Source organism: Lissotriton vulgaris, chromosome 8 (genome assembly GCF_964263255.1).
Source record: "Lissotriton vulgaris chromosome 8, aLisVul1.2, whole genome shotgun sequence".
NCBI classification, from domain to species: domain Eukaryota; kingdom Metazoa; phylum Chordata; class Amphibia; order Caudata; family Salamandridae; genus Lissotriton; species Lissotriton vulgaris.
Window position 1 is genome coordinate 747,758,131 of NC_141696.1, and position 14,520 is coordinate 747,772,650.

The following is a 14,520-nucleotide window of genomic DNA, read 5'->3' on the forward strand; positions in this document are numbered from 1 at the left end:
GAAATTGATCGTATTAATTTGGAAAAATCACTTTCTGTTGTGGACAATGGGTTAACGACTCTGTCTTCCAGAATATATTCACTGGACAGTATTGTATCATCTGCCTTTGATATAATAGAGCAGGACTTACTAATGCTACAACATGGTCAGTCTCAATTACGTTCTATTGTACAGCTTGGATGGACGTTGCAAAATCTGCGTTCAGGCTACGTACCATGGCGTTTAATCAACACAACGTCATTATTCGGTCTCTTTAACCTTACTGATAAACAAATCAGTTTGGCACAAAAAGGAGCAGATTATACAATCCTGAGCATTGAAAAGCTCGAGAGATTACCATTGACAATGTGAGAAAGACCTGTCATTGAATGGATAATACATGGAACGATTACAATTCCGATAACAACTTTCCAGTTTAACTACTGTCAAGAGTATATACCAGCAGGCCAGTATGAAAGGTTGAGTAAAGAATACATCAAATCAACCTGGGATTTACCTTATACACACAGATGTTATAGTGAAGGAAACAGAGAGGTATTTCGTAGTGGTAAAAATTGTAAAAAAACACTAAGCGGTACACTTCTGTGTCAAGGAATTAATTTGCATGGAGCCTGCGAAGGGTCTTCAAATAACCTTTCATGTCACCTACATGGCACGCCTGCAAAACAGATAGAGCCATTTTTTAGACCACTTTCTATTGGTAGTTACATTCTAATAAGTGACCACAGCTGTTGTGGCATGCTGCCAGGAAAAGCCTATCTGACAACTGTAACTTCCAGGGCCGTTTGCTGCATGCAAGTATTGCATCCACACAGCAATCCAGATATGGTGGCTGCGTTGTGGCCTCGGTTGAATATCTCTTCTATTTGAATTGATACTTTAAGCAGAATTAAGTCCATTCTTTTACAAACAACTGTGCCTCTAACGTCATCAAAAGAAACATATGATCTGCAAGTTGCAAGGACAACAGCAGAGATACATACCCTTTTATCAACAAATTGCCCCGTACATTTCGTAGAAGTGTTAAGCCAAATCTTAAACATGTCTGATACCAGTGGCATCGCACATGTATTTAAGAAATTTTATCGGGACTGTTAACACCATTTGAAACAGTTCTGAGCATCTTCCAGAATTTTGTCCATTCTGTCTTTGGCAGCCTACCCTTAATCTTGGGACTCGTGTCAGGAATTTTATTTTTGCTTCTTCTGCACCGATATGGCAAGCCAATCCACAGGCAAGACTCTAGCAACAATGGAAGAAACAATCCTAGCAATACGATACCGAGACCGTATCACTACGGTCCTCGGATTGACCCGGCTAAGAGATCTAAGTACAACCTGGTTTCTTTCATTCAGACCGATCTGGCAAGATTGCATCATACCTGTGCTTCGATGTCTGCTATGCGGAGAAGAATGCGTGTTGGACATCTGTCTTACACTACAATCAGCAGTACCAATGGATACGATACTTTGCTAGGTCCGGTAATGACTCATGCATCGTGTTGTCCCCAGCTGCTACCGATTCTGATGACGGCATTCGTTGAGACTTCACCACTACGAGTATGTGGCGGTGAGGTAAGAGAGGAAAGCAGCACCGAACAGGTACAGCCTTCTGTGAGCATTGCTTATCCAACCATCGATGATAGCACTCACGCAGAGAACTGCACAGTTGCAGCATTTTCATACTTGGTCGAACTTTCACCTGATGTGGTAGACCAATTTTTTGTGGGTATGTCTGAGATAATGTTCTCTCCAGTTAACGAGAATGGGCCTTATTTATGAAGGCCTTACGTCAGTTTTGCGCCGCCGGTGCGTCACTCTTTGTGACGCACCAGCGGCGTACAAAATGCGCCTTGTTGCGCCATATTTAAAAAGTGACGCATCTAGGTAGATGCGTCACTTTTTAAACCCCTGCGCCACATTATACCTGCGTCAGGTATAATGTATGCAGAGGGGGCGTTCCCCCGCAAAAAGCCTCGTATAGTGACGCAGTGAAATCTATGAGATTTCACTGCGTCACTTTTAGGATGCTGTTGCGTCAAAATCTTGCGCCTGCCTCACAGCAGGCGTAAGACTGACGCAAGCCCTTTCACATGGGGCTTTCCCCATGTGAAAGGACGCATTGCTGGAGTTGCATCACTTTTGTGACACACTCCAGCAATGCGTCTCTTTTGCGCTTACAGATGCGTCAGAAATACTGACGTATCTGTAAGTCCTTGCGACATGATTCGTCATACATTAAATATGACGCATCAGAAATGTCGCAAGGAGTGCGCACTGAAAAGTGACGCATCGCTGCTTTCACGCAGCGGTGCGTCATTTCTCATAAATGAGGCCCAATAACTCTTAATAAAAACAATGAGCACACAGCGTTCCCTGAACTCTGAATTCGGCCTTCAGTTTTTGATAAACAAAGCTACAGAAAATATTTGGAACTTTTCCCCTGAAAGCGAAATTATTTTTGCCCATATTTTCAAAATATTTACTTTTTTTGGCACATGGTACTGTGCTTAAAGTAGAACTATTCTTAGAGAACAGAGCTTCTATTTTAGGATACTAGAGACAATATTTTACCTCAGCCTCTAGCACATATACAGAAATTTATATAAATATGTGATGAAATGGTCTCGACCTTCTTTTCTGCATTTAGAGCCATTTCATGTGTAATTTTTGCAATTCATTCAGCTGAAATATATATGCATTTCTCTGAATTATAACACTGCTTGAAAAGCGTACAGTACAAATACTCATTTTCGTGTATTTAACGTATACCATTTCAAATGCGAAATATGTATTTTGGGGTGGGTCGGAAAAAAACACATGCACTTTTGAATGTTTAATATTGCTTAGTTTTAGTAATGATGGACATCAATTTGTGGAGTGGGTGTCGTGTTCTTATCCAGGACCCTAATTCGATATTCCCGATTTATGCCCTTGTGAGGTTATAATCAATAATGTTCTGACAAAGGCATAAGAATCAGATTCATATTCAGTAATAGCCCATGCAATCCAAAGCACAGCACGGCTACTCCCATCAACTCCTAGAAAGCACAACGCGTTCTTTAAACAAACCAAGCCTCCAGCAGCCCGGGAAAACCCCCTGCTTTTGTTTTGATTTGAACAAGAACTCTTGAAGTCCTGCAATAACTGTTAGTTCTTGGTGACATCTTATGTCCAACCTTACGTCAAACCCGGCACCTTTCAGGTATACAATACCAACAGTTGCCTTAAGCAAAGACACAGTGGTTTGGAGCAGAGCGGCCATCTACTTGCCCGAGAGCCCAGCTGATGCGAGTGCCCGCGGCAGCCGCCCCTCCTGTTTGACGCACTGAGAGAGACGCTGTCTTTTCTCCAGCCGTGAAAATCCAGCTCTGGTGTTTCCAGCCTACCCTTGCGGGTTGCTGGAATATCGAGTCCTGAGGAAAGAGATACCAGACCTCCCACATTCTATTACCAAGGTACGGAGCTGACTAAACCCTTAGGAGAATTCTTGATGCAGATTCTTGGCAAAATTATCTTAACCAACTTAACTTAACATCGCTACTTACTTGTCCCTTCCCACGTATTAGGCTTAGGTCAGGTACACCGGGGTAGACATAGTTAGAAGCACCAGTTGAGCCTTTTAGTCAATGTATTTATGTATGTATATATTTTATCCATTTTAAAGTATCATATGGCTAAGAAACCGTATCAATGCTTTTACAGTATTATTTCATAATACTACATTTACTGTACGCACTCTACTTTACTTTAAGTATTGCAATTGTGGCAATTCATTTCTCTTGCATGCGAAAGAAGACTGCTCAATAAATAACACCTTTTTATTGAAAACGCCTGTCTCTCTATTTCTCTGCACTCTGATAAAACTAAGTATGCACTGCTGACTGAGTGAAATATCTGTCTAATGTTTTCACACGACTCTAGAGATATACTCTTATTCTGAAGGAGCAAAGTTGTCATGTTTATGCGGTTGTCGGAAACTGAATCCCTTCTTATCTGAGCCAGGGAAGGTTATCCATCCCTCTTCATTCAAGAAAGTTTCCAGTGACCTCTGAGCTACCTGGCGCAAACCTAAATTAAGTTTAACATAGTCAGTAGACACCTAGATGACCTCAGTCCTACCTCTACACTGCTGTTTATGTTATTCCAATGCGCAGAGCATATTGGGAAAATAGGAACTACACTACATGGCGCCCAACGTTTGGTAAGGCGATAATCTAACGCAAGACAATAGAGTAACTCAGTCGTGCTTTTTCACACAGAACCCTTTTCCCGTAAAAACTCCAATAGACGTTTGGAGTGGGTGAAAGATTAATATCCGCCAGAACTTAGTAGGATGAGAATCCTATGTATTAGTTTCTGGTTTTGATCAACGTTGAAGGATACAGTGTTCCAAAATATTGTGCACCTAATCTTTGTGTCCTTGAAACTCGATCTGCAACAGAAAACTTTCAGTCAGTTAAAATGACATTAAGTGACGAAGAAAGGGAGCGAGCAAGACTAGCAGCTCAACTCTTAGAGGAAGACACATGTCTTCATGAAACTGAACCAAATGCTATACTCATTCCGGTCAATCTAAGAAGAACTATAACTCTAAAACTTATAGAAAATGGCCTGACACCGCGAGGTGGTACAGTCATATTCGTGATAGAGGCACACGAATATCGGCAGACAGAGGTATTCTATTAATGGATACACTTTCCAGCAGCACACGCTACGACAAAAGACTTCCACTATTATAAAATAGAGGAACCTCCGGATGAATACACTCCTTTCGAGGAGATTTAAATTCCACTAAAATACCAAGAGCACCTGCTCTGGTTTAAAGGCGCCCTAAAACATAATAATCACATCACCAGGCTCGGTCCACTAGGTAGACCAAGAGAAACGGGGCCGGTCCTATGCAACTATGCAACACACCCAGACTACGAAATAATGTCAAGCGAACAACTCCTATTTAAACTAAAGGAATTAACAAAGGCATATAGAGAATTAGTTCAATTGGCAAGGGATGATATAAAGAACCTCCAGAAACTGAAGGAAACAGATATAGCAGCCCAACCATTAGAACTTGCCAGAATTATAGAAGAATCCTATGAAGAGCTAGGAAGAGATAGTTTGGGTGAGAAACCGATAAAACCCCAACTAACTGAAAATCCTGAAAAAACATTTATTAAAAATAATTTAAAAACTCCAAAAAAGAGTTGGGAAGGTAATAAACAAACCATTCCCAGGGGAAAACGTTTCCAGTCCAGAGGAAGGTCTACTCAGCATAGAGAGAGATCTCCAGGCCGAGAAGACAAGTCTCCCCAAAGGGAACCCTCTGAAAAAATATACAACCATAGAGATAGGGATAAAATAAGAAAACCAGACAGATATCAAGATGTTGATACACGTCCCTAGATCATTCTCACTGAATCCTTCTCGATCTTCCTCACAGAAATTGGAAAGAAGAGGACGGTCAGTACACTGAGAAGAGCACGCCAAGTCCAAAGACAAGGAACCTGCTCATCAAAGTAAAAAAAAAAAAAAAATTCCCAGAAAGAAGGTAGCAAGTATTAAGATTAAACATGCCGAGGATACTGAGGACACAGCTGAAAAACGGAGAGTGGGCACAGAAAATGCTAGACAGCGGAGCAGAAGTGACCATAGCTCACAAGACCCTGATGAATCTTCTGGAGAAAGTGGACACAAATGAATACATTCAAGTGGAAACTGCAGACACACGAGTTAGTGTGCCCCATAAGCTATATGAAATAACATTACGTATAGAGGGAGATAAAACCAGGAAAATAAAAAGTCTCTTTTGGGAAAAACTTTCAAAAGGCTATGGGCCCGATTCACAGAATGAACTTACTACTTTTGGCATTCACAGAATGCACTTACTACTTTTGGTATTCACAGAATGAACTTACTCATTTCGGTATTCACACAAGTTAGGACTACTAACTTTAGGACTCCTAAATGCCTTCTGTGAATACCGAAAGTCTTAAAATTAGGATTTTTCTCAATTTAGTAGTAGTAAAGTTAGGACTACTAACTTTAGGACGCCTAAATGCCTTCTGTGAATACCGAAAGTCTTAAAATTAGGATTTTTCTCAATTTAGTAGTAGTAAAGTTAGGACTACTAACTTTAGGACGCCTAAATGCCTTCTGTGAATACCAAAAGTCTTAAAATTTCGATTTTTCTCAATTTAGTAGTAGTAAAGTTAGGACTCCTAACTTTAGGACTCCTAAATGCCTTCTGTGAATACCGAAAGTCTTAAAATTAGGATTTTTCTCAATTTAGTAGTAGTAAAGTTAGGACTCCTAACTTTACTACTACTAAATTGAGAAAAATCGTAATTTTAAGACTTTCGGTATTCACAGAAGGCATTTAGGCGTCCTAAAGTTAGTAGTCCTAACTTTACTACTACTAAATTGAGAAAAATCGTAATTTTAAGACTTTCGGTATTCACAGAAGGCATTTAGGCATGCTAAAGTTAGTAGTCCTAACTTTACTACTACTAAATTGAGAAAAATCCTAATTTTAAGACTTTCGGTATTGACAGAAGGCATTTAGGCATTCCAAAGTTAGTAGTCCTAACTTTACTACTACTAAATTGAGAAAAATCCTAATTTTAAGACTTTCGGTATTCACAGAAGGCATTTAGGAGTCCTAAAGTTAGTAGTCCTAACTTCTGTGAATACCGAAATGAGTAAGTTCATTCTGTGAATACCAAAAGTAGTAAGTGCATTCTGTGAATGCCAAAAGTAGTAAGTTCATTCTGTGAATCGGGCCCTATGACATTCTGTTAGCTGAAAAAGACTGGCCACCAGAGTTTGTCAGGGAGTGCCCTCATGGCGAAGAAGTGATTATGCCTGCCTTCTCGAATCATATCCCGATTCATAAAAAATTATACTTATGCAAGAAAATGGGCAGTAGCCCAAGCTCCTGCTTTGTACAAAACTCATGTAGGATGGGATGAGGACTCACCTCACCACAAGAACCAGTTAAAAAATCAGCCCACTGCACAAAGGCAGTACCCAGTTAAACAAGACTGGGAGATCTTAGATCAACTTGACTATCAAGGGGTGATCGAAACATGCTCCTCTCAAATGAACAATCCTTTGTTTCCTGTCTCCAAGCCAGACGATTCATATCGTCTAGTTTTGGACTACAAACACCTTAACTCCTGTTGTAAAACATTTGCAGTACAAAACTCACATAGTGCAGCACTAATGAATAACATTGTGCGCAAAAAATATAAAACGACATTAGACATCTCTAATGGATTCTTCTGTCAAAACATTGCACCAGAAAGCAGGTATTTGAACGCTTTCTCAATATTTGGGTCGCAAAAACAATTTTGCTGACTCCCACAGGGATTCAAGAATAGCCCGGGATTCTTCTCAGCAAGGGTAACAGAGTTAATACAAATATATGATGATGAAGCATTATCATATGTCGATGACATCTATCTCACAGTCGATGACTTGGAGACTCACTTAAAAAGGGTGAACACCATAATACTTGGACTCGCCTCAGAGGGTTACAAATTCAACTTTAAAAAGTCACGAATTGCCCATCTAACTGTCCTATTTTTAGGTTATGAATTATCAAGTGAAGGCAAAAGCCTGGCAGACAATTTCTTAGAGAAATGTGCTATACTCGAAGCTCCAAACACGCTGAAGAATTTACAATCACTACTAGGTTTCCTGAATTTCGGAAGAACATACATTCTAAATTATGCTGAGAGGGTTAAGCCTCTCTATGAATTATTAAAACCAGATTTCAAACAAACCAATTGGACTCAGAAACACACAGAAATTTTGAGATCACTACAAACAGACATGTTAACAAAAACAAAATTACAAACACGTGAGAACACACGCAATCTTGTAATCCGAGTCATCCCAGGAAGATGCGGATGCACATACCTGACCTCTAATGAGGGAGAAACGGTACCTATAGCTTACAAATCACATTTGTACACTGAAGCTGAAATGAAATTCAGCTCCACAGAGAACATTCTAACTGCAGTCAGAACTGCTGTAGCTAAAGAAAAAGCCCTAGCCCAAGGCAGAAGAATATTTGTTCTTTCAGAAGAAACAGCCCTTGAGGCGTTAACAAGTCCTCGTAACCTGGTTAAAGGAGTATTAGATCCAAAATGGATAGAATGGGAAAATTATTTTGCTACAGAAGACGTGAAATACTATTTTGACCCAAAACTGAAAAAACTAGATGATCTAGTATATGAACGCGGATATCCTTTGCCAGCTGAAATTCTGCCTCTAGAAAAGTACACTTGTGTAATCTACATGGACAGATTTGCACAACACTACAATGTAGTGGAAAAATCGTACAAAGCAGCGTGCGTGATTGTTAAAGGTCGCTGGCGCTCTGGTAAATTCAGAACGATGATTACCAAAACTGAATTAATCAGAAACTGTTCAGCTGAACGAGCTGAAATAAGAACTTTAAAGATGGCGCTTGAAAATGCTGATCGCGAATTCCCCACACTAATAGTGTGCGATTCGTATTTCTGCATCAAATCCTATAACAGTGACATGCAGACATGGATCAAAAACAGTTACAAAGATGACACAGGTGCCACAATAAAGCATAAAAGGCTTTGGGAACAGGTAGTTCTTTTACAGAAAGAACTACGAAAGACTCACGTGATACACGCATTGAGTCATCGACGTGATGGCGTTCACGTTGCAGGGAATTCATTGGCTAACACAGCCATAGCGGAAGCGGCTTGCCCAGCTTCCATAGCCACTGAAAAGCATTCAGAAAAACACATAGATGGGGAAACCATGCTAGCGGTAAAAGCCTCATTAAAAGGCGATTATTCAGCATTACCTCTCAACTATCCACTCAGTAATACATACATAATTGATGCAAACTCCGTTCCGTTTGCTCGAAACCCTGGAGTGGGGGATAGGGTAAATCCAAACATGAACAGGAGAATCTTCTTACTACAAGAAGCACATATGGGGTTGGGTCGGAGGCACCAAGAAATCCAGAAATCTCTGATGGACCTACAATCAGAGTACTGGTGGTCGGGAATGAGCGTAGATATCTACTATTTTGCAAAAAATTGCGAGGACTCAACAGAGATCGCAGTTGTGAACCGGTCTAGCCTGTAGCCCAGATACCATTACTAGAAAGATTCAGGCTATCTTTAACGCAGAAATCCAGTAGGAGAAATGTGTCCCCATAAAAATTAAGACAGGATTCACTTAAAAATGTAGACCACCACACTCGGCTGACGCCAGAACTGTTATAAAAGATTTGCGAGTCTTTATCGGCACATACGCAATTGGCATGCTACATTCTGATCAGGGTCCTGCGTTTAGCTCTCGAGCTTACAAAGAGGCCATGAACAGTATGGGCCTCGCATTGCGGTATTCTTCCCCCTTCCATCCTGTGGGAAATGCGGTTGTGGAAAGAAAAAACTGGGACATAAAGCAATCTATAACGGCGAGGGTATTAGGTTCAGGTGATGGGTGGGCCAAATATTTAACAAGTGTCCAACGTAGTCTTAATAATCTGCCAAGAAACTCTCTAAAAGGTCTCACTCTAAACAAACTATTGTTCGGAACTAGAATGCTTATTCAGGAACTACCTAGATAGTCACACTTCAGTGGTAGAAGAAAAAAGCTTTGATATCAAAGATCGTTTGGCTGTTTTAATATTATTATTATTATTATTGCAGTTTTGTATAGCGTGTAGTTACCCAGGAGCATCCCAGCACTTTTAGAACAGAGGTAATGGTCGTGGACGCTCAAGGACAGCAGTTGGCAAAGAGATGAGTTTCCAACTGCTTGCGAAAATGAAGGAGGCTAGTTTCAGCATGCAAACTTAAGGGGAGTGAATTCCAGAGCACGGCAACATTCACAGAAAATCTTCTTCCCCCCGTGCGGGCCTTTTTGACTTTCGGAGTCTTGAGAAGATGTTTTTGGTCCGAACGTAGAGTCCTGCTAGCCTTGTAAGGTGTAACCAAGCTATGCAGAACAGGAGGGCCTATACCTTGCAGAATTTTGTGCCCCAGACAAAGGGATTTAAATGTCACCCTTTCGCGCACCGGTAACCAGTGCAAAGCCCTCATAGCTGGTTTGGCCGACCGTGACATGGGAATATTTTCAAGTACTCGAGCTGCAGCATTTTGGATTTGTTGCAGTTTATTCAACGTTGCCTCCGGGGCACCCAGATAAATGGCATTACTGTAATCAAGTCTGGATACAATCAGCCCCTGAATAGGAAGCTTCCGTGATAGCAAGGGGAGCAGAGGGAGTACTTTCTGCACCAACCGGAGAAGGCCAAAACAGACCCCTGCCAATTTAGTAGCCTGGGTCCTGAGGGAGAGATCTTGCTCCAACCAGATCCCAAGGCTCTAAATCTCCTCCTTGGGATTCGGAGGTGGGCCCAGACAACTGGGCCAGGCCATCGCAGGGAATGGGGATCCTTTATGCCCCAACATCATAATTTTGGTTTTTGAACCGTTCAGCTTTAGTGCTGACTCCCCCATCCATGTATGGATTTTGGACAGGCAGGAGTACAGTTGGTCGAGACTTTCAGTGGCCTGGGAAAGGGCGAACACTAACTGCGTATCGTTGGCATAGCTCACGATTTTGATGTTATAAGGAGCAACCACATCCTCCAAGGGGGCCATATACACATTACATTAAACAATGTGGGACTCAAGGAGGAGCCCTGCGGTACCCCACAATGGAGGTTGATAGATGCCGAACGTGCACTACCTTCCCATACCTGATAGGTCCGGTCACTGAGAAAAGATCGAAGCCATCTCAGTGCCTTCCCCGTCACCCCGACATCTGACAGTCGCTGAAGTAACACTTGATGGTTAACAGGATCTAAATGAAAAAAGAAAAAACCTGAGTAACATAAAGTTGAAACAACAGTCGACATCCACTGAAGAAAAACCACCTGTCCCAGCAAGACCTGTCTGGATTCCAAAGATTGGGGATCTGGTCAGAGAAAAGATCGCGGTAAAGAAGGAATTTGGGCCTTCATACAGAAAAGCAGTACCTGTCTTAGCTATCAACGGAACAAGATCAGTAGTACTACCGCCCCTTGCTGGTAAAAAGGAGAACCGAGTTGTATCCATCGACCTGGTAAAACCACAATCATGTGGCCAGTAATAAGTAGTAGGCCCAGTGGACTCAAGAAATAGCAGAATACCAAAGTTTTCTACAATCCAAGAGGCTCATGCTGAGAGACTAATCAAATTGGAGAAATCAGCAATGAATAAAAAAGGACTGTGCAATAATGCCATGGAACTGGTGCCTCTTGAAACCCAAATAATAACAGTTTGTCAAGAAACACCAATCTACAATGATGTAGCCTCAGACTATTCTAATGAAACAAAGAAAAATGCAAAAGCAAATGAAAATCCAGAAGCATTTCCAACAATTGACAGAACTGCATCAGGCTACTTCATCAACTTCGACAATTTCTCTGAAGACCCAAGCGAACATGAAGAAACGCCTCCAACACAAAGTTTTAAAAACAAAGTAATTGAACTTTTCCAATAACTAAAAAAGACTGACCTAATTTCACAATGGATTGAATTTTGGATTATGTTAGGTGTACCTTTCCTCCTGCTTTGGCTCATCATGGTTATATGTTTGGGAAGATTCATTGAAGGAAAATATAGTACAATGGACACAGCAAGTCAGAACATCAACTTGGTCCTAAAGCAACACACATCTTCTCACATCGAGAAAAGAGAACTGTCATCAGTAAACATCACAGCCATTCCAATACCCGGTGGGGTAGCATGGGACAGAACTGATTATGACATTTTGGACCCGGTCGAGCTTTTAAAGTATCCCCACCAGCTCAAGATTTCATTAAGTGATTTTGTAACACCTAGTACCTTCTCTGATGACTGGGACTTTGAAAACATTAATAATATGATGTTAGATTTAGTAATGTCAGCAAAATTTATAGAACAAGATTACTTGCAGGGTTCATCCAATTATGGAGAGCTTTACTGCTACAACCATTATGGTGATCACTATTTGCATAAAAGTGCTCAGCCTAGAAATGTTTTATCTTTTAACCAGTGGGAACACAGTCCTACTCCACCAAAAGGCAGTTAAAAAATGTTTTCTGATAAATTCCAATACTTCTCAGAACTTAATAACAGTGACCCAAGAACGTTTTATTTTAAAATGTCAAATAGAACAGGAATGAAAACAATGTTGACAAATACTAAATTGATTTATTCAGAAAAATGTTATGACAAAATGTCTACATTAGGTTTCGAAATTGGGAAAAACACCATTGAAATAAAAAACAATCTGGGGTTCCAAAGATTGGCAAGTACAAGGCCTAGAAGCACTGTTTAGGGCCTGCATGATCCCAGAACAAATTATTTTCTTGAATGACACAATTCAACAAACTACTTGTCTTGGCCGTGCTAAGATAAAAGACATGAAAACACCGTCTATTCCAAAACCCATGCCTAATAGTGACAGCACTACTGATGTGGAGATAGACGTTTCTAATATTTTATACCAAAACAGAACACATACTGATTGGAAAAAGTGGTTGATCTGGCCAACAGACACGAATAACTGTCAAGATAGATTCCTGAACAAAACACAGGGGTTCAAAATGACCAGACCAGACCCTAGATATTCCCAGAGACAACATCCAGGGATAGTTACAACATACAGTGTAGGGAAACTATGCCTTGAGTGGCTACAGAAATCCACACTGGCTGAAATTAAGCAACACGTGACTTTGCTTAAAGACGGTGCTGACTTGCGTGATTTCTTAATGGGACCACGCAAACAGCGTCAAAATCGTTTCATAACGGCCGGTATATACGCTGCATACAACGAAGCATGGAAAGTAATGCAAATTGAGACAGCAGAAAAAATACGAGAAATTGATCGTATTAATTTTGAAAAATCACTTTCTGTTGTGGACAATGGGTTAACGACTCTGTCTTCCAGAATATATTCACTGGACAGTATTGTATCATCTGCCTTTCATATAATAGAGCAGGACTTACTAATGCTACAACATGGTCAGTCTCAATTACGTTCTATTGTACAGCTTGGATGGACGTTGCAAAATCTGCGTTCAAGCTACGTACCATGGCGTTTGATCAACACAACGTCATTATTCGGTCTCTTTAACCTTACTGATAAACAAATCAGTTTGGCACAAAAAGGAGCAGATTATACAATCCTGAGCATTGAAAAGCTCGAGAGATTACCATTGACAATGTGAGAAAGACCTGTCATTGAATGGATAATACATGGAACGATTACAATTCCGATAACAACTTTCCAGTTTAACTACTGTCAAGAGTATATACCAGCAGGCCAGTATGAAATGTTGAGTAAAGAATACATCAAATCAACCTGGGATTTACCTTATACACACAGATGTTATAGTGAAGTAAACAGAGAGGTATTTCGTAGTGGTAAAAATTGTAAAAAAACACTAAGCGGTGCACTTCTGTGTCAAGGAATTAATTTGCATGGAGCCTGCGAAGGGTCTTCAAATAACCTTTCATGTCACCTACATGGCACGCCTGCAAAACAGATAGAGCCATTTTTTAGACCACTTTCTAATGGTAGTTACATTCTAATAAGTGACCACAGCTGTTGTGGCATGCTGCCAGGAAAAGCCTATCTGACAACTGTAACTTCCAGGGCCGATTGCTGTATGCAAGTATTGCATCCACACAGCAATCCAGATATGGTGGCTGCGTTGTGGCCTCGGTTGAATATCTCTTCTATTTGAATTGATACTTTAAGCAAATGAAGTCTATTCTTTTACAAACAACTGTGCCTCTAATGTCATCAAAAGAAACATGATCTGCAAGTTGCAAGGACAACAGCAGAGATACATATCAAAGTCAAAGTCAAAAACAAACTTTATTTGGTTTGTTACAACCATAAAAGTACAATTTACCTCTTATCTTACTAATACATATCCTTTTATCAACAAATTGCCCCGTACATTTCGTAGAAGTGTTAAGCCAAATCTTAAACATGTCTGATACCAGTGGCATCGCACATGTATTTAAGAAATTTTATCGGGACTGTTAACACCATTTGAAACAGTTCTGGGCATCTTCCCGAATTTTGTCCATTCTGTCTTGGGCGGCCTACCCTTAATCTTGGGACTCGTGGCAGGAATTTTATTTTTGCTTCTTCTGCACCGATATGGCAAGCCAATCCACAGGCAAGACTCTAGCAACAATGGAAGAAACGATCCTAGCAATACGATACCGAGACCGTATCACTAAGGTCCTCGGATTGGCCCGGCTAAGAGATCTAAGTACAACCTGGTTTCTTTCATTCAGACCGATCTGGCAAGATTGCATCATACCTGTGCTTCGATGTCTACTATGCGGAGAAGAATGCGTGTTGGGCATCTGTCTTACACTACAATCAGCAGTACCAATGGATATCGATACTTTGCTAGGTCCAGTAACGACTCATGCATCGTGTTGTCCCCACCTGCTACCGATTCTGATGGCGGCAT